We start from the raw sequence: 27,574 nt of genomic DNA on the forward strand, positions 1-27,574 counted from the left end.
CCCCTGGGTTGTATTATGCTTAACCGTGGATCCAGCCCAGGGGGAGAGGAGAAAAAACATTGCCTAAATTTTGGAAGATATATCCTAGCTTATATAAGCTTTTCGCATGCATAAGCTATCACACACTTCGCAGTATATGCTGATGTGTAACTGAATATTCGATTCAATGCAAAAGACAAAGGAAAAAATTTAATAGCATTTGTTGTTATTCTGGGTTTATTATTCTTCTGAGTGGTTACATCAATTTCTGTGACAAGTGGTGTTGTATGTAGGGTGCCCATAATCGATTTAGTAGTACCACCTAACACATATATAATTATATTCGTACTTCCTCTCAAAAGACTAAATACAGTAGTTATCCAAGTTCAATTAAACAGTACGTCTTTTTCAATCTCAGAATTACCATTTCTGAAAAATCGATGATAATTAAACCCCAGTGACCGGTAAACATTGATAAAATTCTATCCGAAGCCGAGTAAAAGAAATTCAATTTTAACTGGACTTGAGCCGGGGTACTTTATATATTGTAAAGCTATATCAGCAATCAATTTGTAATTTTGTTAATCAAAATTCTAACTGGCTAACTGATTACATTTGACGTGCAGAAAATGTACATCGAGGTGAGTATGCGTTATTTAATACTTATATAATTTTTATTGTAGCCATAAACCTGAATAACATAAAATTTGATATATATATATATTTTTGCCTACACTCGGTATGTGTAAATTTGTTAAATTTTTATTATAAATACGGTCATTAAAAATTTTTCTGTTTTTTAATTTTGGGAAAAAATACGAAAATTATGTTAAATTTCATAGAAAAGAATTAAAATTATTTTTTTCCTAAAAAAATAAGAAATGAAAGTACGAAATTGTTGTTTTTTTTTTGAAGTGCTTTTATATTAACCTACCATATAATACAATTTCAAAAAATACTTAAATTTAATGAAACGATAGACTTGAATAAAATGCTTAAAAATTAACCAAAAAAATAAATAAATAAAAGACAAACATACAGCCAATTAAAATCCAACTCCTGTATAAGAGTATTGTGTATTATAAAAGAAAGATCTTACAAACAATTTTTAAACATAAAATCGAAAAACGTGTTTGTAATTTAATTTATACTTCGTTTATTCTAAAAGATTGTCATATGTAAAACAAGTTTTAATTAGAAACCTTATCTAAAGAATTAAATTAATATTATTTTATTATGCAATGTTAATTTCCATAGGTCCTATTAGCTTTCTTTAATTTACATTTTGTACCGTACATTTTATATTTCACTTTGGTAGAGAAATAATGTTTTTCAAACGTTTAGAAATGAATAGTTCTTTCTATACGTTGAGAATATTCTCGTATTTTAATCCCCCCCCCCCCCAACACATAATATTATCTATATTGTATTCTTATTTGTTTAATCCAAAAGATTTCACTTTAATTTTAGCAATAAAATACATCAATATAAAAATGCCGTATATTTTACAATGTGAAAATTGCATAAATTTCTTACTTACAAAACTTAAGCTTTCCGCTATGCCAAAGTCAAAAGAATTAACTGTAATTGCTAGCAGGAAATAGTCTGTCCGTCACAATTATAATGACAATAATAATAATAAAAATCAACGATCATTTAGCCAGAAGTAATGGATTAACGGAGGAACAGAAAGGATGCAGAGCAGGAAGTCAAGGCTGCAAGGTGCTATAATAGTAATCGACTCCCCCATAATGAACTACGCCCGAAGTAAACAGCAACGGTGTACATATAGTATAGAAAAGCTATCGGTAGTGTGCCACAGACGTGGAATATCGAAGTTTTACGCATTTATAAAATAGATACTGGATTTTCCTGACGCAATCATGCATACTTGGAAAACAACACCGCAAATTACTACCAGTCAAGGAAAGGTCACGACCGCAATATTAATATCGGCAGGGGAATATTCCAAGGTGACTCCGTCAGCCCTCTACGGTTCTGCTGGACGCTGAATCCGCTACTCAGAGCACTCGATGCGACACCGAATGGATTCGTCTTAAATAAGAAGATCCCGCAAGCATATGGAAGCTTATCAACTCGTCATTACTTGTGCTAACGAAAATCTTAAGTAGGAGTATAACAATGGCATTCGGATTACATAAATGCGAAACTCAAAGAATTGTGAAAGGCCGCAACGGAAACCTGGAACGACATACGTTGTATAGAGATGAAACGATCGAGCATATGCGAGCGGGAAAAACTTATAAATACCTACGATAGCAGCAGTCAATTAAATTAAACTGGATCATGGCTCAATTCAACAGGAACTGTGCAATAAATATGACAGCCGATTAAAATAAATCTATAAGACTGAGCTAAGCGGGAGGTCTTATATAATAAAGCGACAGCTACTAATACGTACGCCATACCACTATTGGCCTTCTCGTTCAAAGTTGTTAAGGGTAGCTACTCAGAGCTCGAAGAAATTAACCGAAAAACAAGTACGACTAGCATAAATTTCGTTCATCACCGGGATTCATCCGTCGAAAAATTTCACCTACCTCGGGCGAGGGCGAGGAATAATGGATATCGCAAATGCGCACTACAGGAAGATCCAGACGCTCCGACAAATTTTCAGTCGCAAAAAGAAATGAGAAATTTACAGGCCGCCGTTATCAGTGCTAACAAGTATACACCGCTTAATCTTCAAGAAAAAACTTATGAGCCTCTGTAAAATTTCTCTGAAAAATGTTTCAGTGGCGCACTGAGAAAAGCTATGGAAGTGGGAAGAAAAAGAGATACATGGAATGTATAAATAATATCTATCGCGACCGTATGTTGACGACAAAGTGGTGCACATGTGACTATGAAGTGGAAACATATACCTTGAGACAAAAGGCTTCATTTTCACCATCTAAGATGCCACTGTTAAAATCCAGAGATCACACCAAGTACTTATTAAAAATAATGTCCAAAAAGACACCTGACAGCGATGCGGCGATGGAAAGGAAATCATCGGACACATCACGGGATGGTGCTCGCGGCTGTTGAATACACCACCTGCCTTGAACTCGTCGCTGAGATAATATACCAAAAATTAGCTACGAAGTACTGACTATCTCACTCATAAAATCATTAATCGAAATATGAGCCAGGCCTTTTAATCGAAAACTAAAGAGTAAAGTTGTACTAGAACAAAGAAATAACGACTGATAGAACTATCGTGCAAAATAAACCAGACATTACACTAATAGAGAAAGTAACGAAAGAAACATTTGTGGTTGAAATTGTCGCTTAAGTCTAATGTGTTTCAATCCCATCCGGCCCTATCTTCCGGTGTTACGACCACTGACAATTCTAATGGCGATTATGATAATACTGCAGTCAATAACAACACTCCACGTACTAAAAGATGAGATGTGCGAGTAACTGGCTCGGGTGGCAATCATTCTCATGTTTATGAAAGTCATAATGTTGATGATAGATATAATGATGGCTTTGTTAATGGCCCTACCTACACTGAGAAAGTTACAATGTGTGGGCCCTCTGATGGCAATGATAATGAGTATAGGATAGGATGATTGTTACCGGTCCTTCCTACGCTGAACGAGTTAAAGTGGGTGGTTCCTATGGTCAGCGAGCTACTGATAACCAGAATTTTCAAGGGTTCATCCATGTCGTAGAACATATGTTTCAACGATTTTAGCGAGTGATGGGGATTATGATGAATAGGATATTCGGACTATTTCTGAGTCGTCTTGAGAGAAAATGGACAACTTTCTGATAAAAAGCTAGATTTGGAAGCGTTTTTAAATGTAAATAAGATACATATTTTGTTTGAATGGTTGATACATATTTTGAACAAGTTTCATGGCTATACAATGTATTGCACCAACCACCCATCAGGGAATGCGCACGACGGTACCGCTGTTATTATTAGAAGTATGTTTTCTCACTATGTATCACTTGAACACAAACTGGAATTTTTACAGCCCATTACCGTAGTTATCGAGGTGAACGATCAAGGTTTGCTGTTTCCTCCTATTATTTCCCACCACAACATGCTGTGCAGGCGGATCAGTTTACGACTTTCTTTGGGTCATCTTTGGGTCAAGTTTCATCTGTGGTGAAAATTGGAATTTTAAGCACCTACAATGGGGTTCACGACTGACACCACGAAAAGGCTGGCAACTTTTCCGGTCAAAGACTGACATTAATTTAGAGTGTTTGTCATCAGGGTGACCAACTTACTGGCCTACGGATCTAAATAAAATTTCCGATTTCCTGAAATTTTTTCGTTTTCAACGGTATTTCTAGGAACTATTTGCATGCTGAACCACATTTTGACTTGTCGTCAGATCATACATCGGTTGTACTTACGATGTCTATTACTGTTACGCTAACTGCTAGGTCTCCCACTCTGTTTAATAAATTTACTAACAAATGATTTTTCAAGATTTTTAGAGGAAAATATATGATTGGACGTGCTTTTGAAGTCATCGGCCGATGTGGACAATGCAGTACACGAGTTGACCAAATTGGTTCAATCAGCGTCGTGGGCCTCCGCGTCTAATTTGGATTTTGCTCCTCCAGCTCAAAATGTGTATTCGGTCTTCATCAGAGAAAAGATAGAAGAACGCCGGAGATTACGAGCGTATGGCACATACCTTGTTACCCTGCTGATAGGAGAAGATTTAACAGGGCTTTTCAAGAACTAAAAAGGTTAATTCGAGCATTTAAAAACGCTCCATTTTAATCTTATATTGATATTATTTCTGATGGGCTGCCTTCTAGGTACATTTTACAAAAAGCTGCGAAGTCGTTCACGAGATCCATGCAGTCTATTTTCCTCTCCATAACATTGACGGAACGTGGGCGAGAACTTTTTAGGAGAAGACGACCTTATTTGCTGAATACTTTTTTCGTCGTATTCCATACCAATAATAGTAGAGACAGATACAGAGGATATTGAAGAAATCTCCGATTATCTGGCTTCTCCTTTCCAAATGTCCTTGCCAATTACGCGCTTTACAGTACACGACGTCTCTTCAGTCATTAAAGATGAAATATATACAGCAAACTCGCCGGGGTATGATTTGATCACCGGTCGGTTTCACCAGGCACACCTCGGCATGCGATACGCATAATCACGTTGATTTTTACTGCTATTGTCCGGATTGGTCATTTTTTTTATCCGTGGAAAATTTCACAGATAACTGTAATAGCAAAACCGGGTAATAGCCCGAAAAATATAACTTCTTGTAGGCCTATCAGCCTGCTTTCTGCGCACTCTAAAGTGTTTGAAAAGCTGTTTCTGAAAAGACTGAAGCAGTTCGTGGACGATCAAATTCCGGCTCACTAATTTGGGTTTAGGGAACACTGTGCTACTTTGGAGCAGACGAACAGGATTTTTAACCTTTTAAATGATGCTGTAGACGAGAAATGAATGCTGTAGATGAGAATATTGTTCAGCAATATTCGTCGATGTCAGTCAGGCTTTTGACAAGGTTTGGCATGTAGTGTTGATCTATAAACTGAATAAGGTTTTACCGCATGTTTTCTACGTAGTGCTGAAATCTTAGGTAGAATACAAGTGTTTTCAAGTTAAATATCGAGAGATTCTGACGGATTTGTTCCTTATACAATCAGAGATACCTCAAGGCAGCCTTCTTGGAGCCATCTTGTATGTTCTGTTTACAGCTGACTTGCCAATTACGACAGATACCACAGTTGCAACGTTTGCTGACGTTAATGCAATGTTTGCTGTTCACGAGAATCCATCTACTGCGTATCGTTTTATTCAATATTATATCACTCTCCTCGAATCGTGGCATACAACTTGGAAAATAAAAATAAACGAAACCAATTCAAAGCAGGTCATATTCACCGTTCGTAAGGAACACTGTCCTCCTGTTTCCATCTTCAATGTTCCCATTCCGAGATCTCAGGGCTGTAAATATTTGGGTTTTTATCTTGACCGACAACTTATTTGGTCGAAACATATAAAATCTAAGCGGTAACAGTTGGATCTCAAGTTTAAAAAACATGTACTGGCTGATAGGACATAAATCTCTTCTTTCAGTAGTATGTAAATTATTGATTTATAAATTTGTTTGGACTTACGGGCTTGAATTGTGGGGTACAGCTTGCAAGACCGGTATTTATATACTTGAGCGTTACCAGACAAAAACATTGCAACAATGCTAAACGTACCCTGGTACATTAAACAATAGCCTCATATACAATGATCTTAAGTTGCTAACCGTTCTCTGGAAATCTCTCTGGTCAGCCTACAAAATCGTCAATATCAAAATCATTTGGATCGGCACTCGAATTATTTGGCGGTCAATTTACTGAATAACACGATCAGTAGTTTTTTCAAGTTTGCTAAGGAACAATATTCTTGATTTGCCTTATCGTTTCAATTTGGTGACTTTTTGGTCTGGATGTTCGGAATGTTCTATTTCATTTCGTAGTTATCGTTGTCACAAGTCACTGGGTCTGTGACTAATAGTTAGTTCAAATATAGATCTCTTTACTTATTGTTCAGTTATCATGCTGAACAGATTATAAATTTGCTGTGTCGTTATAATAAAAAAAAAAAATTATCTTAACTTTAATAGATGAATCAGAGCTAATAATCTTGATCTTTCCAACCTCTACTTGTTTATTGTTAACGATTTCATTTACTGTAACTGTATTATTGTTCTAAATAGTCTTATTATAAAAATTTGTATTATTAATTAGTTCGCTATATAAAATTTGTATTATTATTTTAGCTGCTTTAATAAATTTTTATGTTTTCTATATTTATTAATCTCTGTGTTAAAAGTCGTTTATCATCTCGTCGTACATATTTTTAAGATTTCCAATTGCAACACTAAACCTTTAAAAATTCACGGATTAATTTTATATATGTTTTTCTTAATTTAATATAATTATATAATGAAAAAGAATATATGTAGTAGTTATCTAATTTATTTCATATTATTCAGTTTTAACAAAAAACAACTTAAATACATAAATACCATTCCTTGTTTCCTACTTCAAAACAATCAATTAATTTATTATTTTAAGTTAAAGATTTATTAATACTCAGCTTTATTTGTTTTAGTAATGAGCTTAAAATTAATAAATATAAGTGTGATAAAAATTATCAGTTATATCATACTCGATAACTTAAGAAATACATTTTAAAGACTACATATTTTTATGAATATTATTTCAAATTTTTGTGTTTTTATAAGCTCATACGCTCTCCAGAACACCTTTTTATGCGCTTTGTTGAACATTCTATTGATTAGTCTGTGAAAATGATTGAAATATCTAAGTGTTAATGTGAGGATAGTGATTTTAGGTGACGAAAATATGAGTGTCTGTCATTCTTGTTTTCCTAATGATTTCTAGTTGGTGGTTACGTTTTATTGTAGTAAGAAAGTTAATTTGTTTAATTATTGTTTTCTGTATTTAGCTGTAAGTTTAATTTGTAATATTTACCTTGATATAAGGTAATTCTATGAAAAATATAAAATTATTTATTTAAGAAATAAGTTTTCTTATTAACTATACAGTTGCGGTTGTAAAATTAGAATCAAGAAACTAAATTTAACAATATTTCTCATAAAGGTAAGAAAGTTTTTCCAAGGGTAGTAGGATTTCCAATTGATAAATAATCTATTAGGATATAATAGGATGTATTGGGAAAATATTAAGAGGTTATGAATAGTACAAAATTCTATTGAAAATTTTTTAAATTACTTGTCCATTAAAATACTAAATTTGGTGTTCAGCATTCTAAATAAATAATTACTTTTATTTACTAATGATGATAGCGCTTAATTATGAAAGATAAATAATCAAATTCATTTGGACCTGAAATTAAAGGAAATTTTACACTTTTTATAAGAAGATAGTTTCATTATGTTAAAATAAAAGGTTTTTTAAAATGTTTATTTCCATATATAATTTTTATTTATATATTATTATATCACAGACTAATCAAAAAAAGCATTTAACAGTAGGTATAATAAAAGAAGGATTATCGTATAAGATTTTTAATAAATATATAAAGCTGAAAGAGGTTTAAAATCATCTTTAGAGTAAACTTGGAAAATTATATTTTTAAATTAGTTAGATCAATCTTACAGGAGTAAAATAATATATTGCTCCAATGTAAATTATTTTTCTCTTACGCGTTACAGAAAATAAAGTTAACCACTTTATGCAATATTTTAATTTCATAAAACATTTTCTGAGATAAAGTTAATTCAAATATTCAGTGAAAAGCACAAAAGTTAGTTTTATAGATTTCTATTTGATATTGAATGTATTGCTAATGTTTAGTAGTTTGTAAATAGATGAAATAATGCGGTGAATAAGCGATTCAACTCATTTAAATAATAACCCAATATATTCAAATTTTGTTAATTTAGTAAAACCAAGTTTGTTATCGCAAATAAAATTAATCTGAAACATAAACATGATGACGTTTGCAGACGATAATCAATTCAAAATTGAAATACAAAATGTTTTTTCTTTGTAATTTTAAAAAGTAAATGACCCATTGATCAGTCTTATTGATATCTATTTATATTAGACTTAAATAAAATTAAACGCAAGTAATAATGCAATCGGCCTAGATTTTAAAAATGAGGCCGATTTTTGAAAATTATGTATGGATTTTACAAATATGTTTACTACATGTTAAATCATTAGGTATTTTAATTATGATTGATAAAACGTGGTACCAAAATAAAAAATATTAATTTATTTTCGTTATCTTAAGGAAAATATGGTTTAGCATGACGGTTCTTCATTCTTTCTGTCATATTTTATTATTTCTTTTTCTTTTTCTTCTTTAGCCTCCGGGAATTACCGTTCAAGTATTACTTCAGAGGATGAATGAGGTTGATATGTGTGAGTGTAAATGAAGTGTAGTCTTGTACAATCTCAGTTCGACCGTTCTTGAGATGTGTGGTTAATTGAAACCAAACCACCAAAGAACACCGGTATCCACCGATCAAGTATTCAAATCCGTATAAAAGTAACTGCCTTTACTAGCACTTGAACGCTGGAACTCTCGACTTCCAAATATTTTATTACGTATTAGTTTAAATCTAACGTTACATTATCATAGAAAAAATTCTCTTTCTGTAAAATCATTTAGCAATTGAACTTCATGTTAATTTTTTTTTTAACATAACAATACATATTTAAAACTTAAGAGTACATAATAACTGTAAGATGATAAAAATTTTAATTAAATGGATAGGGTAAGCATACATTTTTTATACACCTTTAGTGGGTATATAAAATCTTCACTTCCACGAAGATTGTTTTCCTTCCACAAATAGAAAGTTTTTTGTATACAATTTGAATAAGCTTACCGTTTTCACCAGCTCAACGAGAGACCATTTAAATTAAAACTTTATGAATGTAATATATTTTTGTTATATCACATGTACAAGCTTCAATCTTCACTTTTCAGAATTTTCTAAATATTTTATTGTCATACAACAGTAAATTATCTCAAAGTAATATAATTTAATTATCAAAAAGTAATATCACAAACTCTTTAAATTTGTTTAATCTATGTTTGATGCTAGTAAGAATTCTGTTCTGCATGAACGTTCTTCTTATTTATGTCATTGTGCTTCTATTATCTTTGATTAAATCCATCCTTTGTAATATTTAATTGTTAAATGAAAAAATTCCTTAACTTCTGTTTCGTGCTATTAGATCCATTGTTTTATATTAATTTAACTAATCTTTATCTTACTTTTCTAGGATTTTTTTACTTTTATCTATCTTAAAATGTATTTTTTCTTAATCATTTGGTTGCTATTCCAATTATAAATTCTTTCTTCAATTATTTTACCCATTTCTTCTACAAAGTAGGATATGACTTCTAAGGACTGCGAAGGGTGGGTTTTATTAGATATCAGTCCAATGTAAAATTTTAAACATTTTAAAAAGTAGAAGGAGAAGCGATTAAAAAATGTACTCTTAATCATGCATGCTTACTGATTTTTTAATAACAAAATACAATTTGAAATATTCAATAATTAGTAATAACAAAAAAAGAATAAAATAGCAATAAAAACAAGAGGTTTAAAATATTTATTTAAATGCTTTAATGCTAGGATGAATTACACATAACAAAATGTTTACCAGCAAATGTATTTGCTGGTAATTCATTTTTATAGATATACGTATTTTTTTATCAGATTACAAAAGCTTAAACTCATGTGTTTTTCATTAATCAGTTATGGATTAGTGCAGCTCATTGGTTTTAATTCAACCTTTCAATAAAATCAATATAATTATACGAACTGAAATATATTTACAGATCCTGAAAAGAATTATAAAATCAGACTTTTTATTACGTTAAAAAATTGAATGTATTGTAATATATAACCATTTATGTTATAAATAAAATAAAACAATTTATTACCGTACTGATGTTTTATATCTTTTCTGAAATTCATTGTCGATTTTGCAATACCATTGAATGTTGTGATATCTTTTTATTTTCCCAGAAGTAGCGAATATTGAACAAGCTAAAGTGGTTACTGAAAAACCTTTACGTAAGATCGTACCTGATCTTGCTTTTTACGATAAATTTAAATGAGATTACCTTGCAGTAGGTAGTCAAAACATAAAAGACATTGTAAGATCCGACAGAAATCTTTGCACATGAATTAAAAAGCATTGGAACCCAATATTTCTACGTTTAATATTTACTGATTTAGTAAATGTCTTTTCTTAGGATAAAATATTTTCAACTGTTAGTCCACAATGTGCTTTTAGTGTATGAATGATAGTAATTTACATGAAAACATTTTCAAAAAGGGACATAAAATTCTATTTTCCAGTTCAAGGAATTGGTTTTTAGACGTCCAAATTATTTAAGTTGAAATATATATAACTTTTCCTTTATTAAAATATGTATCAAAATTTTCTAATTGGTTACAGAAAACTGATAAATATAGTTTAGGTTAATCTTGTCTGGTGTCTCAAATTTTTAACGAAGCATTATTTTTAAAATCATTTTCAAAATAACAATAATGATAATCATAATGGCATGGTGAACTGGGGATTAAAAATATGCAATTTATTACTTAGCAATTACATAAAATGTTGATAATAGGTTTTAAAATGTTTAATGTTTAATTCTATATCTAAGTGCCAGTAGTACGATTATTAAAACATCACAGAAATATCTGATGCAGTATTATTAAAGTAAGACCAGTTGGTAGCTTTGTCAGCATAATTTGTTCGTGAACTTATGGATGAACTTCATAACATGTACATTATATCCTAAGTTCGGTAAAGTTGGGCTTTCAGTTTATTTAGCATTCAACAATAAACACTAGCTGGAAAATAAAACCTGGGATTAATTAGGTAACATTAAATTTTAACTGGTAATAAATAAACTGAATGTGTTCTATATAAACTATTCTATATAAACTGAATATCATTAAGGTTATCTATTGAATTGTAGTAATTAGTTGTAAATTAAAAATCACGTACAAATTAATTAAATTTCAATACGGAAATAAATTTCAATAAATATAAATGCTTCTTCAGAACAGATTTGTTTTAATAAATTAATTATTTATAAATATAGGATACATATTTAAAAAAAATATATATATATATATTTAAAAATATAGGGATAGATATTTCATATTCTAATGATTGATATAAAATGCCTACTATAATCTGTTATAAATATAATTTGTTTGAAAGAAACAAAATTTCTGCATAGTTCTCAAACAAAATCATAAAAAAAAGTAATGATATAATTTTTTAATTAATTTCAACAGAATTAACAACTCTACTGATAAGATGAAATTATTTAAACAATAAAATATTTATATTGATTCCTTCTAAACAGAAATTTAAAAAAAAAAAAAATTAAAAAGAAATGTTTATACTGAAATAATATATTATAAATAAATATACTGAAATAACGGAAACCGTTATCACATCTTTATATGTAAATGGTAGTTTACCTACCATTTATATATTGCTAATAATATAGCTCATATTGTTTATTGTTTAATTTTTTTAAGTGAAAGGCAAATAGAATGGTTATTAGCCAATTCTTAATGGTGATAGGATAATGTTAACTGTTATCTAAAAAGAAACTGCTCTCAGTACATTTTTCTGCAGTTATTATTTATTGAACGTAGTTTTAACCAATTCTTATTCTTATTTCACGAATTTTTTTCATTTGATTTTCAAATTTCTTGCTAATAAAATCTAAAATATATTAAAAATTTAATAAAACATGTTAAAACACTAAATTAATTACTTGTAATAATACACATAATTTAATGAGTTTGATTTAAAGTATAAAAAACTCGATATAACTATGAATAAAATCATAATATAAACTCGACTGCTTAATGTTCACAGACATAATCGCTCATCTCCTGACAACGTTTTAGAAAAATTTTACCTAGTCGCTCCTCACCAATACCCAACTTCACCTTATTCGCAAAAAGAAAATCCTCAGTTTCCCATACTACTTCATGAGACGCTGTGAAAAAATATGAGAAAAAGGGGGGAAAGGAATAGTTTTCTGTTTCAGGTTGACCAAAAATCATACAATTTTTGAAAGTATAGTATTATTTTCTGGTCGTCATTCATATGTTTTTTTAGATATAATGAATATTTTTAGTTAGTAGGCATAATTTATAAAGTATACGTAAAACAGGATAGGATTATAAAAGGGAATATGATTTAGTTCTCTTTTGGTTTAAAAGATTTTGGATTAAAAATTTAGTTCAGATTACGAAGAAATCGAATTTTTATTGCCGATGAAGTGTTCATAATTACGTTTTGTTGTGGTATCAAATGAAGATCTTATCGTTCAACAGTATCTAGGAATAGATTGAATATATAATATAGTAATACGCTTATGTATTTTCAAATATTAATATGACAGTTAACTAAGCTGTCAAGGGATAATCGAGATGTCACGTAAGCCATTGTCACGTCATAAGGAAGTAGTATGCTGACCTAGTAATTATGTTAGCAGTAATACATATCACAATAATTACGGACATATACGTTTTTTGCAATAGTGATCTATTCTGATAGTAATTCAAGGAAAATGAAAAAAATAATAGTCCTAATCATACAGAAGTACATACTAATGTGTTAGTTCAATGCTATTCAGTTTTTCTGAAGGAAAAAATTTCAAAAAAAAAAAAAAAACTATAATAATCTTTTATTTTGATTAAAAAGTATTTAATACACCAAACATTCTCACTTAATTAATTGATGTATTATTATTATTTTTTTTTTTTTGTATTTTTTACCGGCATCGACTACTAAGGTCATTAGCCCTCGTCACATTCTTAAAAAAAATTAGTATCACCATCAGGATCGTCATATGTAAGGGTGTAAAGGGCCCTTACATTTTATTTAAAAACACAAACTACACAGAAACATTAAAACACCACAAAAACAAAAACAAAACAACACTTATGGGGTGTAAAGGGCCCCAAAATTAAAATTTGAGATAAAATTCTCAAAGATAAAAGTAAAACTATAAAACAATACCATACCATTCCATTTATTTTCTTATACCCGTCTCGTTTAGTTGTTAATTTTAGCACCCTCGGGGCGACAAGAACCGCCGTGAAGCAGTATATTAGTCGCGCCAAGATACCGTGGCAGTAGACTCCTTATAAACAGGCTATAGGCATCCATTGCGCTTATCCATAGCCTCGCGCCCTCAACCACCCTTGAGGGTCCCCCATGCCATTATCGGACACACCCCGACTCACTGCTCTTGAATGCAGACGAGTTAGGATGGCCTAGGCAAGAGGGCTACCTCCCGTCACTATACGTACTACACTTCGAGACTCTCTTATATATACATATATATAAAACTATATATAAAAACTACCGCTTAGCGATTCTTTTATCACAGCTTTATTTTCATTTTTATAGACTTTTAAGGAGTCCACTGGCGTGTAAAAATGCAACTATCTTTTCTTCATTTCCATTATCCAGATCAGCACTAATATTATTTGTAAGACGGAACCTCTTTCTGAGGTCCTCATATATGGTACACTCTTCTATTAGATGCTTGACTGTCAGTGTTTTATTACAAACACCGCACATTGGTCTCTCTTCGCCGGTTAACAAATATGAATTTGTTAATCAGGTGTGACCAATTCTAAGTCTGGTCACAGCTACTTGTTCTCGGCGACTCAACTTCACGTCGCTTTTCCATTTATATAGAGAAGTTTTAACTGAGTTTAATTTTGTATTTAAACTCCTACATTCAGTATTCCACTTGTTTTTAACTACGTTAGTTAGACGGTTTTTAACATCTGCCATTCTTACAGGAAATGCATCCGAATCATAGCAGACTGTTGCCTTTCTGGCAGCTTCGTCTGCGCTCTCATTACCTGTAATACCAACATGCCCTGGAGTCCATACAAATACGCATCGCTGTCCTCGTTGATTTAGAACGTATAAAATAGACAGGATGTTTGAAATTAGGACATCCGTAATGTTTTTGTTCCGAATTGCAACAAGTGCACTTAGGGAATCGGAACAAATTAGCACTCTCTCGTCGCAATAATGTTCTGTGAAGCGAAGAGCTTGCTGAATGGCAGTAAGTTCTGCCGTATAAACACTGGCCATATCTAGCAGTTTCCAACAATGGGCTTCTCCATTTACATATATGGAGCATCCAACACCATGTTCGGTTTTAAAACCGTCAGTATAAATTCTAATATGTTCTTCGTAACTACTGAAGGTTGCCAAAAATTCCTGTTGGATGATCACTGCTGGCTTCTTTTTTATTTCTTCCTGAGACAGATCCAACCTTGTATTTACCGCTGGCAAAAGCCATGGCGGTATTTCTCTTTTGGAAATTGCTATTGTATCTGGAATAGCATTTCATATTTTCTTCTTAATTCGTGGTACCTAATTCCGGCTGGTCTGGAATAGGTAGCACGACGTTCATATACTGCAGCCATTGGATGATTCATGAAAAGTTTATTATTTATATGGTCAGGAAAAGCCCATATATTTGCTGAATATCTTAGCAAAAGGATCTCTCTTCTATAATGTAGTGGCATTATTCCGGCTTCGGACATTAGACTTGTCGCCGGACTTGTGCGGGAAGCGCCTGTCGCATATCTAATTCCGCAATTATGAATTACGTCTAACTTTCTTAAATGCGACTTCCTAGCGGATGAATATACAATACATCCGTAGTCTAGTTTCGATTGAACCAATGCCTTATACAGTCTCAACAATATCTCTTTATCTGAGCCCCAATTAATATTAGATAAACATTTGATAATGTTTAGGGCTTTTTTGCATCTAACACTCAAGTCCTGTATGTGTAATCCCCATGTAAGGGAATTATCCAGTACTTGTCCTAAAAATCTCACGTTGTCTTTATATTGTATTGGATCATTGCCGATTGTCAACGTACGGCTTTGATGAGGAATTCTCTTCCTACAGAAGTGTACACAGCACGTTTTTTCTGGTGAAAATTGGAATCCATTCCTCGCAACTTCATTTAGAGCGTTGATCGCTCGTTGCAATTTGTATTTCACCATAGCAGTCTTGTTGCTGGCATACACAATTGCCAAATAATCAACATAGACGCTTTTGCTGATTTCTACTGGAATGGCTAATATCAATTTATTAATGGCGATCATAAACAAGGTACTGCTCAACGGCGAACCTTGTGGTATGCCATTTTCCAAGATTTTTATAGATGAATATTCGTTGTTGACTGGTACTTGGAAAGTACGGTCATTCATATAGTTGCTCAATAAGATTGGCAGTTTGCCACGAATGCCCCATTCATGTATCTGGAGCATTATACAATGACGCCAGTCATATCGAAAGCCTTCTGAAGATCAAAGAACACTCTGACACAATGTTTCCTTGTAACAAAGCTGTTATATATAACGTTAATCATTTGATCAGTGGTAGAATGGTATTGACGAAAACCCGTCAAAGAAATAGGATGGTAGCTATTGGGATCTGTTAAATTTTTTATTTTCTTCGGTACTGGATCAACATGTGCTTTTTTCCACTGCTGCGGGTACATTCCATCCCGCCATATTTGATTATACAATTCTAATAATCTGTGTTTTGCAGTGGTATTCAGCTGCCTGATCATATTATAATGGATTTCATCCGGACCAGCAGCTGTGTTGCCTGCTTTTTCCAACGCTTTCACGAATTCTTCCATTTTAAATGGCACATATTATGAGTAATTATACTCATTTATAAAAAGAAAAAACGGTTATTTGTTTGTTTCCTGCATAGGAAAGGTGTTGAAATGTTTCTTAGCAAGATTAAATTGCCACATTAGAATTCCTGTCTCGCACTTTTTCTGTTAGCTGTAAGGCACGTGTAAATAATTCGAGGCACAACTGGAACCATTTACAGTTTATTTCTTTTAAGTAAAGATCTCTGACTAATGATCCTTAAAACTGAATGAAAATGTCGCTAGTTGAGCTGAATATCATCTGTATTTCAAATAGCCTACCTACGTTGTTAAGGAACGGTATTTCATCTCGGTGAAAACAACGTGAGTATAACTTCAGTTGAGTCCTTTACTTTGACTAGTATAGCTGGCATGTTTTTTATCAATGATAATGATTGCCATTCTACGGAATTTTTTGTATATCTTGTTGCTTTGTTTGCTATTTATGTTTGTATTAGGTGCGTAGAGTGTTGATTGTTGTTAATGTTTATTGCTATTTTTTTATTATCGTTATATATCGACTAATTTAAAGAAATGTATGATAAAAATGAATACGTAAAAGAATCTAAACGTTTAAGGTTCACCATTTTATTTAGATCTGAAGTTACGTACCAGTCGTGTGTAACGTACACGTTGCTTAATAAATTCACACACACACACACACACCACACACACACACACACACACACACACACACACACACACACACACACACACACACACACACACAAATACATACATACAGACAGAGAGAGAGAGATCGACAGACATCGATATCCCTATGGAATTAGTCTATTCAAATTAATACGTTACAGATCAATTTTACTTCCGAAATAATAATTCCAAGGTTGTAAGGCTATTATCATATGGTTAAATAAATTAGTTGAAAAATTACGCCATAAATTAATTATGCCAAAGCTATAAAAAAAAATTATTTTGGTAAATTTGTGTCAGAGATAATATTAACCGTAATTGTCAGTCCTGTACATATAAGTCATGATATAAGTACATATAGAGTCATATATAAGTACATATAAGTCCTGTATATATGGTGTAATAAGTAATCATGAAGTACTGCTACCAAACTGTTTCCGTACGATAAATTAAAAATAATAAATTGTTCTAAATAACACTGAAGTACTTTTTTATAAATTTTATTTTAATACGAACGTTATAGTTATATTCATTAAACTAGTTTTATTTCAACTCATTATTTTATAATTTCGGCGTATATTAAATCTATTTAAAATAAATTATTATTATTTTTATTTAATGGAATTATTATTTAAGTTAAATAAATGAACTTTAACAGATTTTTTTAAACTGTCTATTTTAGTTAGAATATCACTGTATACAAAAACAGAATTATGTTTCCTATTTAATAAAATACATTGAGAATACTTTTTCTTTTGTAGTAAACAAACCCAGAAATTAAATATACCTAATTTCAATACAACTTGTAGTAAATAACAGTATAGCAGTAAAAACTGGACATTAGCTTAACGAGAAAAACTAATTATCTATGTCTAACAATTTATTGTAATTCTATGATTTATTGCTTAGAAACTCCTCCAGATTTATTTTACGTATTATCGTAACTTGTCATTAAAAATTATAATTATTATATACAGTTTTTTAAATAGATTTACACTTGATATTTACAATGAGCATGGAACGAGTAAAAGTTTATTTAGCAAACAAAACCTACAAGAACTGTACAAAAAACTAATGTCTGTACTAGAGGCGTGTTTAAATTTTCCGTTGTTATTATTAATATATAATATTTACTAAATTTATATTATGAAAGAAATAACAAAAATAAATTAAATGTAATGTAGGTATAACAAATAATCTTATATTTATGTAGTTATCTTATTTATAAAACTAAATTAAAAAAAAGAAAAATTAAAAATTTGTTTTTAACACAAGTTGCAAGGAAAAGGTTACAGTTACTTCAATTTGAATTACTAGTAAATACTTGTAAGTAAGACGAGGCTTTAGTTCTAATTCGGTTTTTTTTTTATGATATCGCCATAAATGCTTGAAGCTTATGCGTTTGATATGGAAACTGTTTTGTAAGTTTTAAATTTTTCGTTTTTTATCAGTTTTTGACCATTCTCTTGGTTATCTTGATTTACATAAGTGATTATTTTTCGTTTAATTTTAAGCTTTTCAATGAATTTTTATTGTAGCTGAAATAACTACGTCTCCAGAAACGTTTATTAGTGTCTGATAAGTGTACATATAAGTATATGTTAAAAAATTAAGTATTAATTTAAATGAGTAAATTTATATAATGTGTATCCAGCTCAATATATATAATATCCAGTTCATCTAAAATTTAAAAATTATATTTGTCTATAATTTCAGAATCTAGAAAAATTAAGGAATAGGAAAACGTTGTACTATAATCTTAAAAATTAGCAATACATACTTTATGGAATTCAGAGTTTGCTATTGAAATAACAAAATTAAATGTTTGGAGTTAAATCCGATAAGAATTATTAAATTAATCAGTTAATTTTATACAGACTAAAATTAATTTTTTTGAATTACAAAGTTTACTGCAGAAAAGAAAGAAATGGAAAATTACATCTAACTAATAAAATGACTGTTAACTATATGTATCTACGCAGAAATACATTTAGTTGTAAATAAAAATATAGTGGTTTGGACTAAGATAATTAACGTAAACATCACTCAAACCATTTTTATTTTATTACAGACCTTTCTTTTGATAGATTAAATACGTACACTAATAAAAATTTAAATTCTTTATCTTTTTTTTATAGTAGGTGAGCAATATTTTTAATACAAATGGAAAACCGTGGGTTTCGTTTTATTTTAAGTAGAATTTTACGCATCGATATTTCAACTTGTTTAGGTTATTTTATTCACTTAGAGAATAATTTTCGGTTCTTGTAATAAAAACAAAATGAATAGATTTCATTTTAACGTACCACAAAGTCTATTTATAACTATCCATACAGCCGCCATTGCCGGGGCTCTCCAGAAAAGGCAGAGGTATTAGCGAAATTTAAAGAAAGGAAAATGAAAAACTTAACATTTTTTATACTCAATTTTTTTTGATATTTTGGACTAACTTAAATATATGTTTTAAACTGGCTATGTTATGGAATAGTTCCGAATCAACATAATGCCTGGACAGAGTATAAAGTAATGAAAAAAGAAAATACTGCGAAATAGATAAAATAAAAATAAGCTAACATTTTCATCATCTAATGAAGTTGATATGTTTTGTAGCTTCTTCGATTTTCATCGAAAAGTTCTAGGTTAGAATCATGGTGAGGTTAAATAAACAATTTTATCATTACTTGTAAAATTCATTTCTCACAATAAAAAGAAGTTGTAAATAAGACCCAATTTGCAATTCTTAAGTAACATAATTAATGAAACTAATGATTATTACAAATATATAATTAATGTTACATAACGTCGATGCAATATGAAATGGAAAGAGTAAAAAATTGTTTTATTTGAAACACATCAGAACGGAAAAATAGATTGTTATATTATGATGATGGTATTCTGTTGACTGAAAGTAGTCAATCGAGTTTTATAAATATCAAATAATTTAATTTAGTTTTTAATTTTTTTAAATTAGATCCAGTTTTAAATTAACGTGTACTCACGTAATTCAATCGATGAACAGATATTTTTGATACCAAACGCATAAAATTTAAAAACCTAATAAAATCATTTTTTTCAAAATATGTTTTATTTAGTTATTTTATCATTAACATGACTGTAGAGTTTTTGATTTATTTTTGGTTCCAGTTTTTAACTATCACGCCAAGTGTAATTTCAGATGTAAAGTTTTTACTTTCGAAATACCTATTAGTTATTATTTATTATTATTAGTTATTTACCTATTATTCAAATTATCTTCAAATTTTCTTTAATACTACTATATTATTAATGTTTATTACTGTTCCTGTGATTTTTTCTAATAAATGATTTGTTTCACAATTATAATTAATTTAAAAGCATAATATTGTTCTTGAACCATATAATATATATATTTAAATTCACTTTTAAATATTTTTTTTTTTTTTTTAATAAAGTCATTAGAGACTTATCAGTGTAATGTAATTGTACCAGTAAAAGTGTAGTCCTAAAAAAACTAAGGTCAACCATTCCTGAGACTTGTGGTTAATTGAAACACAACTACCAAAGAACACCGGTATCCACGATCTATTATTCAAATCCGAATAAAGAAATTCCTTTATTAGGATTTTAACCTGAAAACTTCGACTTCGAAATTTGCTGATTTACTACGACGAGTTTACCACTAGACCAAAATCCCGTGGCTTAAAATAATTTAATTTAATGAGTTCCTATTTTTTTTGTCGGCTTAGAAAAAATGCCACCATTATATTTTCTTCAACTTAATAGTCACTACTGTCATTTGCTATAATAAAACAAGTGATTGGATACTTAGACTATCTGTTGATAGTCTAAGTGAAGAAGATAATAAGTGATAATCTAAGTGATAATCAGTGAAGAAGTTCCGGAGCAATAGAATAGAAAACAGATACCTAAAGAAACAGATATAAAATCATGACTTATTACCTCAAGCAATATACGTAATTAGGAAAATAATAATTCAGCCCTTACTCCGAGGGAAGACCCAATTAAAAATTTGTATATTTTGACTAAAACTTATAATAAGAATAATAATAAATAATCTTGTTTAGTAGAACACCTTCTAACTTTTAAAAACGTAACTGTTACTTTAGAAAGATAACCTTTTTAATCGGCGAAAGATATACTGAAATCGACTATAATTGAAAAATTTCATAAGAATACACAAAATATTGGAATTCTAACACAATTTTCACTGACTTAAAAACGTTGGTTAATGCTAAAAGTTTAGAACAGTTACATACATACAGTAAAAACTGAAGTTACAAAACGAAGAAAATAAATTAATTTATTTAGCAAGCAAACAAAGCATGGTTTCTTCATTCTTTTAAAAACAGCAAAGGAAAAAAGATATTACTAAGAAAGAAAATTAGATTTAGAATCTAATAAATGAACAGGCTATTCGATAATTGGTAGAACAAAGAAAAGAATGTTAGAAATATCATGTTAAATAAATGGAGAGACAAAGTGACAAACTCTCTAAATCACCAGTGTTATATGGTTCTACTAAAAGGAGTGCGGAACGACCACAAAACCGTTGGTGGTATATTTTGTGTTAGCAGCAGACAAATCTCCTAACCCATAAAATACCACATGACGATCACAATCTTTTTACAAATACTTGAAAAAAAAGTCAGAAGATTATTTATTTTGAGTGAAGCTCAATCGTTGGAAAACCAATTGTTTGTAAAAACGAATTACTAGGCTGGAGATTTCTATCACCAAAAATCCGTCGCTATAATGTATCTGACTTCAGAATAAAAATTTTTTTACTTTGACTTAATTTATTGAAGTATTATACTTCATTAGCAGAAAAATGAAGTATTTCATTATTTGTTTTTGGAAATATTCTAGAAGATTATTTTTTAAAGATTAAATTACAATTATTATATTTTTTTATAATTATTACAAAACAATTAGAAAAATCTATTATATCTATCTATGATAAATAGCAAAATCTATTTCTCAGTGAGAAAGGTAATAACATCCCAGAGATACTTTTATATTATAGGCACTCAATATGAAATCTGTGAGCTATAAGCTCAGAGAAGGAAACTTTCATTTTTATAAATATCGATTAAACTTTTTTTATTATTAATTTTTACTTCAAATCTATTTATATATTATTAGATAGTCAATTGACTCAGCCTCCTGGATCTCCTATGAGTTTGTTATCATCATGGTTGTGAGAATAATACTGATAAATAACAATTAAAACCTGAACAGCTCTTTTTCCTCCAACATTTTCCTCGTTCTTGAAGTAGAAGTTCTGATAAACTCTTGCCGTTGATAAAACTTCTGTTGTTCAGGTGATTTCGACGCACGAATCGCTTTATTTTGGTTGCAGGCCCTTTTTTTTTCTTCGGTGTCATTTAGATAGGTTTGAAGAGTTCGGAATAAAAAGTTCAAATGTAAAATTCTCAAAATTATTAATTTTTCTAGTTCTTTTTCCCCATATACTTAATTTTCCACTATTAATATTTGATGCTCGCTAAACGAGCTAATTTAAACTAATTTCAATTTTAATAATAAACTAATAAAATATTAATTATTTTACAGATTTGTTTCGATGAATAATATATAAATCTGAATTTGAGATCATTACTTTTACCACGATAACAGAAATATAAAGTAAAAGAATTCATTTTTTCTTTAATGAATATCTTTAGTATCGTAATCCCCATTAGGTGTATCGTGACAATTCTAATTGAACCAAGCCTCTAAGGCGCAAAGTTTTATTAAACACTATTCGGTAATGTACCGTGTGCGTGATTGGCGCGCAAGGATGACCGTAGTTATCGTTTTATTGTATGTATAGACTTTATTTTAATAAGATTTTTAAAGTAAAAATAAATATATTTCTTAAGAATACAGTGATTTGATCATAAAATTTTGTTATACTACTTTATATGCTGGCTGTAAATAATAGGGTAAAATATATTTATATTTTAATATTTAAAAAAAGAATCATGAAGTGTTATAGCTGAGAATAATGATTTCAGTTCATGCTTGTAGATACTACTGAGAGAATTTGTAGAGAAAAACGTTGCCATTCCTCCCTCGGGAAGGGACTTCGGGATGCCAAGATGTTTTTGTAACAGACAATAAATGTCCCTGCACCAAAAATCAGCGTCGGAACCGCTCCGGCCAGTACCTTACTTTCTTTCTCTTCTACCTGCAGTTTTCTATTTTCTTTCTTTCTCTTTCATTCTTTTCATTTCAAATAGTGTTTTCTTTCCGTACTCTTTCCCATCTTTCAGGAGCCACAAGATAAGGTAAGCTGAGCAACTGAAATATCACCTACCTACCTCACCTACTTCTTGTTCAGTCTCACGAGTAAAAGGCACGCGTAGGTACTTTTTTGTCGTTCTATTCTTAGTATACTTCTTTATGTTACGTACAACAAGCAATATAAAAAAGTTAACATATATCTGGTTCTATTATATCATGTCTAACATTACAGAACCGAATCGAGCAACATTATCTTAACAACAAGTAGGGCTAACTCAATTTAACGATTGTGATAATTTTCAAGCTGAACTACAAACATTAACCTATTTTATATTTGAATGGGAAAGGAAAAAATAAGAAATTTAAAAAGCTTTTTCACTTTTATGTAGAATATATAAAGTGATATTTAAAATATTGTGAAAAATATTCTTGATATTGTATATTCACCTAAAAGAGCTTATTTTTTTAGTTATGAAATTCTAATCCATTTAATTTGGTTTTTTCTGATTATATATGGATTAATCTTATATTTGTATTCATAGAAAAGCAAAAGCAACACTTTATCGCATGGGGATTTACGATGGAATAATTACGTTTAGGTTAAAAGGTAAGTACACAAAAGAAATGAATAATAACAGCATCAGTCAAATTACTGATCCAAACTGCATGTAAACTAAATTGTAGTTTAAGTTTCTACCAGCTAAAACTCGTAAATTACATTAAAAATTAAAAATTAAATTAAAAATTCATTTAAATTTATCGGTTAATAAAACGGGCAATAAACGGCCTAATAATTTATCTTCAAAGGAAAATAAATTATTTTATCATTATAAAGGAACTACATTTTACGAATGTTTTACAATTTATTAAATATATTAAATTTTTATTAGCCATTTATTAAATCTTTAGCATTATTAGATAAATAAATATACCTATCATAGTAGAAAATACTTGGTATTCCTATTTTTGTTTTAGGAGGATTTTCAAGACTCGACTTTACACGGTTACTTAACACGGATATAGCAAGATCAGAAGTACAAAAACAGAACTGAAATTGGACAAAAAGCGAATTAAAAATGTGAAAAAAGAGTGGTTAATGAAGAAGGAAGACCTAACCTCAGACAAACTGCAGTACGAGTCAATCTTAATTAGGAGAAAGCGCAAGGCTTGCAAACAGCAGGTGTCAATACTACAAACCAGTCCCTCTAGCGATCAGAATTTTTTCATACACAGCTGCATATCAAACAGTTAGAAGTCAGGATGATTAAAAATATGGTTATAGTAAATTTTATTACAAAATCTTCAGAAGAAATTGAAATTACAGTGTAAATTATTTTTTAACCAATTATAAAAAAAAATAATTGTTTAAGAAAAAAAATTTGCATACCTTATTAAGCTAGAAAGAGTAATGAAAATTAGATTTTTAAACAAAAATTACTTATTTTCTATTTAATAAAAGTAAGTCTTGTTTTACTGTTTTTAGTTAATGGGTTCAGTTGCAACTTCATTTCTGCTTTTGTAATTTTTTCCAAGTACCGATTAGCTTTAATTTAACTATATCAAATAGTAGCATTTAACTAACTCAAGACTTAAAATACTGAAATTTTACTCTAATGGATTTTCTGCTTCTTGAAGCCTACCGCCAATTTTAACAATTCTTTCAGTTTAATACACATAAATAAACATAAAATATAAATAATAAAAACTAAATATAAATTATATTACTTGTTTATGTTCGTCGTGTAGCAGTTTTTAAGTCGAACAATTCTGTTGGTATTGACTTAGAAAAATCGACCCCAGGTGAAGATAACAGCGGGGTCCCAAGTGCTACTGTGATGGTAAAGGCGGCAGGACTATCATACGCGGACCTTCTCCGAACGGTACGAGATACTGTGTTGACGGATGTGGTGAACATCTTGTCGGGGCACAGCGGTCAGGAAGAGGACCTTCACATACGAGTCCAAGACACAGAAGATATGGCTACGATGTTACTATGGCTACCATGTTACCATGGCTACCATGCAACAAATATTGGACAAGGTTGATTGAAGACAATGGTGTCACCACGGGTACACTTACTCATTAAGGACGTTGACGCCCTTACCTCAGAGGAGGATTTGGTGTGTGAGATGGGCAAGAATGCTGATTATTCGGTTACCATCGATGTCCTCTCCGTGAGGGCGTCATATGGCGAAAGAAAAGTGGCAACAGTGGCGGTTCTACCTCTGCTGGTGATAGAATTGTTGCAGGTTGGCCGAATTAGAGTCGGGTGGTTGCCTTGTCGTGTGTCCAGGAGGTCCGACAAAGAAATTGCTATCGATGTTGGGGTACAGGGCACCGGGTGGGGTCATGCGGCGGGTCTGACAGACGGGGTCATGTTTCAATTGCGGGGCTGAGAGGCAGCTCCGTAAGGACTGACCAACGGAGGCTATGTGATTGCACTGTCCGTGGGCACGCTCTTGGGGGCCTTGGGTTCAGGACTGGCGCCCGGAAAGTAATCGTCGTCTTCACTCTTGCGATAACTTTAGGAATGGAACAGCTCCGTCCAGGAGGGGTGGGCTTCTTAGGTGTCCCACCCTCGATTATTGGGCGAGGACTGCCTTGTGGCTCAACAAAAGACCTAGTCTCAGCTGCCTGGTGGCAGTTTGAGGCAAAGGCACCCCCTGGAGCTGTATTAATGCTTAGATGTATGTCCTGCTCGGGGTGGGGAAGAGAATTGATGCACTCAAAAAAAAAAAATTATTAAGACATATCAAAATGCACAGATTCGGCTTTTTATCTGTTCAGAAAAATGGTATTATAATTTTTCATCAGCTATTTCATTTTTTATTTCTACTAGATTAGTTATTATTTTTTCTGATTTTTAGGTTTTAATTTTTGATTTATCTATGTCTTATTTACAGTATAATAACTTAGTTTCTTACTACAATTACTTAACTTGCAACACTTTCTTTTATATTAAATGTAAAGATTACTCATATAAAAAGAATAGTCCGTGTTTATTGACGGGAGAGCAGTTACTATTAGTTAAAAAGATTATAGAAACAATATTAATTAATTGATTAAATAATTATTCTTAATGATTAATTAATCGTATTATCATTGTTATCAATTAGATAACATAATAATAATAATAAAATTTATACCTAGTTAATAATAATCAAAATAAGAATTTACAACTATTTACAAAAAATATTGCTTCAAATATTTTCTGATAAAAACACTTCATTAAATCTACATTCTACTATTAATATTGATATCACTGAGAATGTTCATAAAACAGGTAAATTAACAAACAAATTTAGGGCAACAATTTCTAAATGCACCTGATGAGACATGGTGTTTTTATGAATCTCAAATGTAAGGCCAATTTCACCATTACCTGTGCAATAGTTCATTAGTACAGCGAAAACATAAATATGCCTAAACATAACTTGGTAACACTTAAAAAAAAAAAAAAATAAATAAAAAAAATAAAGCAATAGTTGAATTTTTTGTATGTAATTTGCTTTTAATAATGTTTTAGTATTTTTTATGGGTGTTTAATGGATATTGTACATAACTCTCATACAGTTATCTATATATTAACTAGTAGCCTCGTTAATATGAAGGCGAAAGCAAACTCCCTCCTAATAATGAAATATTGCGACATTGAATATATCAAGCCAAAATAGATTCTTGTGAAAACCCCAGTCATAAGATAATCGTTTAGTTTTATTTGATAATAAAACATTACCCGCATGAGTACTATTAGTTGCTGAATACAACAGTCCCATCCATTATAAGTCTTATTTGTTATCACACAAAAATATTTTGCATATTGAAGTTTTCTAATTTCTTTGCAACTACAGTCCCGACCAGGACATCTACGTTTATGTAGATAGAAATGCGAATATTTGATCATTTTTATACCATAAATAACTAATATAAATAATTTTATTAAGTTACAAATAATAAGTATTATTTAATCATTTTACTGTAGAAAGTTATAACTCTGATTTTTGGTAGGATTCATTCCGTATTACCAATGAAATTTGCAAGGTAATATCTGAAAAAAAAACTGAATTCCATCAACAATAAATTATAAAGATTTTTAATGTGAATAAAAACAGAATCGACTCAGATATAATTATTGAGGAGCTCCATATAATATTCTTTGACCAATTTTTTACACGTTTACCTATTTAAATATTTTCCCTGTCAGTTAAATAATTCGTAAATTACTTTAAGATAATTCCCTTTATCCCATAATCCTTTATCATCACATATAGAGTGATATTATTAACTTTCCCTCTATGAATCATGAGACCTTTCCAGTGGTAAGGAGACTTGAGAGCTGCTCAGTGATACAGAGTAGCTGAACTGCTGGTGCAAACATATGGAAGAGCTATCTGTTGAGAGCTAGACAATGATTCCAGAAAGAGGGCAGCACCTCTT

The 27,574-nt window shown here is 30.6% G+C and overlaps 1 protein-coding gene across 1 annotated transcript in view; it reads right to left on the minus strand.

Annotated features, from left to right (window-relative positions):
* Positions 1-27,574, minus strand: part of LOC142320317 (uncharacterized) — a 523,747-nt gene that overhangs the window by 86,458 nt on the left and 409,715 nt on the right. The window lies entirely within an intron of this gene.

Source organism: Lycorma delicatula, chromosome 2 (assembly GCF_047948215.1).
Source record: "Lycorma delicatula isolate Av1 chromosome 2, ASM4794821v1, whole genome shotgun sequence".
Classification (NCBI taxonomy): Eukaryota; Metazoa; Arthropoda; class Insecta; order Hemiptera; family Fulgoridae; genus Lycorma; species Lycorma delicatula.